General features: G+C 39.5%; 1 long non-coding RNA gene across 1 annotated transcript; it reads right to left on the bottom strand.

Annotated features, from left to right (window-relative positions):
* Positions 1–3,712: 3,712 nt before the first annotated feature.
* Positions 3,713–5,793, bottom strand: LOC128691518 (uncharacterized). The gene is made up of 3 exons (XR_008407448.2): positions 5,769–5,793; positions 4,952–5,096; positions 3,713–3,878 (listed from the first exon to the last, which is right to left on the bottom strand). It is a non-coding gene; the product is annotated as an uncharacterized lncRNA (long non-coding RNA).
* Between the last annotated feature and the right edge of the window lie 614 nt (positions 5,794–6,407).

The following is a 6,407-nucleotide window of genomic DNA, read 5'->3' as shown; positions in this document are numbered from 1 at the left end:
AGGAAGTTAAATGCGAAAACTATTCCAGATCGCTTCCCACTCCCTGTACTGGGTGATCTTTTACGTAACATCGGAGATAACAAAGTCTTTTCAACCCTGGATTTGTTACAAGGGTTTTGGCAAGTCCCTCTTCACGAGGACAGTCAAGAGCTAACTGCATTCTCCACTCCTACAGGTCATTATCACTTCCTCTGTATGGCGTTTGGATTACGATCCTCCCCTATCACGTTCTCAAGGCTCATGACTAATATCTTTAGAGGTCTCATAGGTAATGCACTTATGGTGTACTTAGATGACGTAATCGTCATGTCTAAAGACGTGGATACACACTTGAAAAGACTTGATGTAGTACTTGGTAAGCTTGAAGAAGCCAATTTAAAGATCAAACTGTCTAAATGTCAATTTTTCAGATCAGAAATTAAGTTTCTTGGTCACGTAGTCACTCCTAGAGGGGTTACGACTGACCAAAGTAAAGTAACTGCAGTACTAAATTTTCCAACTCCCAAAACTGCTGATGCCGTAAGATCCTTTGTGGGCTTAGCAGGTTTTTATAGATCTTTTATTGCCAATTTTTCTTCTATAGCTGCTCCTCTAACTGAGTTGCTTAAGAAAGATGCTCCTTTTGTTTGGACCTTCCGTCAAGAAAGAGCATTCCAAACTCTAAAAGAAAAGCTAACATCTGCTCCAATTTTGAAATTTCCAGATTTTTCTAAGCCCTTCTATCTGACAACTGATGCTAGTTCAATTGGCATAGGTGCCATACTAGCTCAGAAGACCGATGGCAAGTACAACACAGTTGCATTTGCTAGCCTAGTCCTTACGAAGGCTGAACATAATTATACAGTAACTGAGCAAGAAGCTTTAGCAATAGTATGGTCTTTAAAGCACTTCCGAGATATTATTTATCAGTACTCTGTTCATGTCTTGACAGACCATGCTTCACTGATACCTTTATTCCAGAACAAACAACCTACTGGAAGGTTAGCCAGATGGACCTTGACTATCCAAGAGTTCAATCCCACCTTTGAACACTTACCTGGCAAGTCAAATGTAGTCGCCGATGCCTTATTGCGACATGTTAGTATAGTAACTGCAGACCCTCCATTTAGTGCTGAGGATGTAAAGAATGCTCAACGAATAGATCCCATGTGGTCTGGTGTGATTCGATTCCTGCTCCAGGAAGATCTTATTCTGACTGTGAAGTCACCAGCACCCATCAGTGACTTTGTCACGAACCAAGAATTACTGTATCGAACAGCCGAGTTGGGTACTCCTAGCAGAAGAGTATACCAGTTAGTAATTCCACAGTCACTAGTGAATGTAGCCTTACAGCTAGTTCACGATGTACCAGGTGTTGCACACCCTGGTATGGATCGTTCAGTAAAACAAGCCAGATTGAAATACTTTTGGCCTCGTATGGCAACTGATACTTCTGAGTATGTTAAGAAATGTAGTGTCTGCATGCAACATAAAGGTAATGCTAACGGCCCTAATCCAATCCAAGTGTATCCAACTACTAGCGAACCGTGGGAAAGAGTTGCGCTAGATTTGTTAACTAATTTCCAATGTTCCCTCCAAGGCAACAAACATCTATGTGTTATGGTAGACCATTTCACCAGATATTGTGAGTTAGTTCCTATTGCAGATAAGACGGCCGAGACAGTAGCTAAAGTGTTTAAGGAACGCATTATCTGCAGGCATACCACCTAAGTCCCTAGTAACAGATAATGGAGGTGAATTCTGTAATGAGATTCTTGAAAATTTGTGTACCTTGTACAAGATCTCTAAATCCACTATTGTTCCTCATCATCCTGCCAGCAATGGGTTAGCGGAACGAACCAATAAGAAAGTACTTGATGTCTTGAGAGCCACTATCAATCCCAACAGTGAAACTTGGGATGAAGTTATACCTGATGTGCAGTGTGCTATAAATTCTGCTTACAATGGTTCTATAGGTGACACTCCACATTATGCATTGTACAGTGTAGATAAACGTTTGCCTTATGAGTTGTTATATTCTAATCCGAAACCAAATTACAACCCTGATGATTTCATAGCAACTCGTACCAGCTTAGCTCAAAGTGTTTTTAGAAGAATCCGTGAAACACTTTATAAATCAACAGCAGAATTTACAAGAGTCGCAAACACTCGAGCAAAGCCATCCAAAATCAAAGTAGGTTCGAGAGTTATGCTGACTAACTTTAACAAAACGTCTGCAATGCCAAAGCTTGATCAAAAGTTTGTTGGTCCTTATCGAGTAGTTGAACATATCACTGGTAATAAGTATAAGGTTAGAGAAATTAGTACTGGTCAGTATAAAGAATCACATTTAGATCATATGAAGTTAGTATGTGATGATAATGATGTTCCAACTCAGACTAATGTGACAGACTCTGACAATCCTCCTGATCCTGTACTCTCTACCTCTCTACCTCTGATACTCAGTCAGACGATCAACCTGAATGTCGTTATTCCCTACGTACACGGCAGGTATTGAGAAATCCTCAAGTATCATTTGTAACTACCAATTCAGATTTGCCTCAAATACAGCATGAGTTAGCCAGTGCAACAGAGTTTGATCCTCCCAGAGATGACACCCATTCTGCATATGTCAATCTCACCCTAGCAGAGTTGGGGTTAAATGTAAATAACCTGTATAGATGAATAATTACAGTATCAACTTATCAGTATTCAAGAATTTTTTTTTTGTGTTCACGTTCTCTCCGAATTCTGAGTTAACAGTCTAGATTTGAGTGCACCGAATCTGCCTTTCTGTTAAACACTTCTTTCTTTGTATATATTCCTTCCTCAGAATCCGTAGATCACATGAATACAGATCGATCGATCAATTTTTTTTTTATCAATTCTATTGTGTAATCTCAACGTTGAGTTTCATTCGATGAGTTGTGCTATATTATACCTTGTATTGCATTACAGTTTCAGTTACATAAGCTTCCATTCCAATATTCTACTTATGTATGTTATAATGTTCAATTGTTGTGTACTTTGACATTGTATAGAATCAGCCCAAGCCATATACCTGCCATCTCTAGTTTGTATTCGTTGTATGTCGGGACGACATACGTTAGCATCGCCGAGCTCTCAGTAGTAGTAACCAGTAACCAGTGTACCAGTAGATGACTCACTACCAACCGTCTCTGCGTGAATCACTGACTGTATTCATATTGCTGCTGACCATAGCAGGATTTCAAACACCCCCTCACATATGGGCACTGTGAGTCAGTTAGTCTTACGATAGAGAGCAGAGAGGCAGGACGGCGGTTGGCACCTTCACACACATTCCATTATATTATACGTACTACCAGCCTACGTGAGTATTTTTACCCTATCCACGTTTTCGAAACCCACATGACATACAGTCCATATAATTTTAATGTAAATATTATTACCAGAATTACTGATTGTGTTTATTAAATTCATTGATAATATTTATAGGTCCAGAGTAGATGTGGGAATGTGAGAGGGTAAAGAGTGTCGAAGGGAGACATTCTCCTTGTGACCTAGGGTGTCTCACAATATTCCTACATGCCTCAGTTTTGTAACAATTGGTAAGTAAGAGTTATCTTTGTTGCCTTCATTAAATTACTAGTACGAATGTAATGAGGTTCATGCAGGTAATTTATTCCCCACAGTGATCTTCAGACCAAAATTAAATAAATTCACACTTCCAGGAACAAAAATAATAACAGTAATGCCTTAAATAATTGTATTTATTGCTATAAGTCTTAATATATATCAGAGTAACACAGGAATTTTTTGCCAGTTATGTACATGGGAAACACGAGAGTTAGAGCAGAATTGCTTCTCAGTACTCCTGAAGTCGACGACGCACATCAGCTGCCGTCATCCTAGTAGAACTGGAAGAAAACAGTGTTGTTATCAGTCACAAGTCATTTCGGGCCACCAAGTCATTAAAAATAATAGAATAATGGGATGGTTAGGCTAAAAGCCTCTGGACAGCATGAGGGTCATGAAGACTGCATTTCACCTGAATGCCACCAATCAAGGATATAGTTATCTGTAAACTATGTATTCAAGATAACTCATGGTGTATGTACTGTACGCTACAGATGTACACCTCTCGGTATTTATACCTTGAGATACACAACTCTCTGTATATATGTACACAGGATTAAAGACCTCTAGGTGAATATACAATGAGAACTTCACACCTCTAAAAAAATCGCCAAACATAACATGATTTGTATTTTTGCGATTATTCAAATGATGCATAAAAATTGCATTAATACCTGACAAGTGAACGACACTTAAAAAAAAAAGTGAGTTTTAAATATATAGACTGAATGTCATATATATTCGCTTAATATTTATGAAAGGGATCGTTACGAGGAAGTTAAAGAAAACGACCAAGAGAATAAAGATAAAATAATATCCCATTAGAAAAATAACTGAGATTATGTCTTTGAATGACGACAAACTTTGTGATCTATGTTAATACAAGGATGAGTCAGTGGAATGTCTGAAGTTAATAATAGGATGAGTCAGTGGAATGTCTGAAGTTAATAATAGGATGAGTCAGTGGAATGTCTGATGTAAATAACACAGTTTGTCATGACTCCCTTGACATGGGAGTGATTGGGCACTAGCGAAGCGCTTTTGATCCAGGGAACTGGAGATACCTTTCCTTGCCTCGAGTAAAGTCCGATAACTTTCCATGCCCCAGGTTCTGTATGACCTTGACTCTTGCTGTATGACTCTTGCGAGTCATGCAGCAATGTTAACCTTTATGTCACAGGAAATGAAAAGTGGCGTTAGAAAGAAGAATACCACTTAGAGAGCGTAGGCAGAGTGCTAGGCAAAACTGCCTGCAAATTCTACGGAGACGTGTGTCAGAGAGAGAGAGAGAGAGAGAGAGAGAGAGAGAGAGAGAGAGAGAGAGAGAGAGAGAGAGAGAGAGAGAGAGACTTACATTTTTTACCCAGGGCCTTCACTTTCAATCCTTTGATCAGGCGGAGCAAGTGGGGACTCCTGGTATCCCTGTGATGCTCTGGGTTCATCCCCAACACCACGCTCACTGTCACCACCACCAGCAAGACAAGCAACATAAACACACGCTGTAAACACACATAAAAGAGTTACTTCGACGCACCAGTTAGATTCTACAACATAAGTCCTCCTATATAAATTACTGAGAATTTAAACAGGTATTTGTTAGCATAAGTTCTCTGCATTCAACTGAAGAAGCCTGTTGTCCAGTCGAAGCGTCTACCTAAGGTTCGTAGGTTCGAGTCTCCTTCAGCCAGAGATCAGTGTTTGTTTATATATATATATATATATATATATATATATATATATATAATATATATATATATATATATATATATCAAAAGAAACCCAGTACAAACAGTTTGTTCCCATTGCCGTCGGAGATCAATGACGGAGACAAACATATATTATAGTCTCCTATTTACACTGGGTTTCTCCGTCCTCATGTAGAATTCTCTCAGTTCATTGACACATATTCAATACACTTTGATTATTCATCATGCATGCTCATATTACATAAAAAAAAATGTAAAAGTAAGATGGTATCAAAACACAAACACTTCAATACACATAAAAAATACTTTCATGCACAAACTTATATGTATAAATCATATATATTTTAAGTTAGATATACCGAACACTAAAACACCTGTCATTGCAAAGTTCCAACAATATTTAAACACGAGTATAAATCACAGAGAAATTAAGAATTGAATTATAGAGACGAGAACAGGACTAACCATTCTTCTCGCTAGTCTGAAGAATATGATAAACCAGGATGGTTGTGCCTCTCTTATATACATATCAACCCACCTGTTGGCCTTGAGTCCTCATATTAAATTTTGTACATCACAGAGGCGTAGGAAGCGACAAAAAAAAAAAAAAAAGACACGTGTACTCCCAAAAACAACAGCAACAATAAAAGCAGTACTACGACTACTAATAATAATGCTGATAACCTGGACCTGGAGTTTACCTGGAGAGTTCCGGGGGTCAACGCCCCCGCGGCCCGGTCTGTGACCAGGCCTCCTGGTGGATCAGAGCCTGATCAACCAGGCTGTTACTGCTGGCTGCACGCAAACCAACGTACGAGCCACAGCCCGGCTGATCAGGAACTGACTTTAGGTGCTTGTCCAGTGCCAGCTTGAAGACTGCCAGGGGTCTGTTGGTAATCCCCCTTATGTGTGCTGGGAGGCAGTTGAACAGTCTCGGGCCCCTGACACTTATTGTATGGTCTCTTAACGTGCTAGTGACATCCCTGCTTTTCATTGGGGGGATGGTGCATCGTCTGCCAAGTCTTTTGCTTTCGTAGTGAGTGATTTTCGTGTGCAAGTTCGGTACTAGGTGTATATAATCATGTATCTCTCCCTCCTGCGTTC

Source organism: Cherax quadricarinatus, chromosome 26 (assembly GCF_038502225.1).
Source record: "Cherax quadricarinatus isolate ZL_2023a chromosome 26, ASM3850222v1, whole genome shotgun sequence".
NCBI lineage: Eukaryota > Metazoa > Arthropoda > Malacostraca > Decapoda > Parastacidae > Cherax > Cherax quadricarinatus.
The sequence above is the reverse complement of the archived record's forward strand: the minus strand, read 5'-3'. Positions and strand labels throughout refer to the sequence as shown.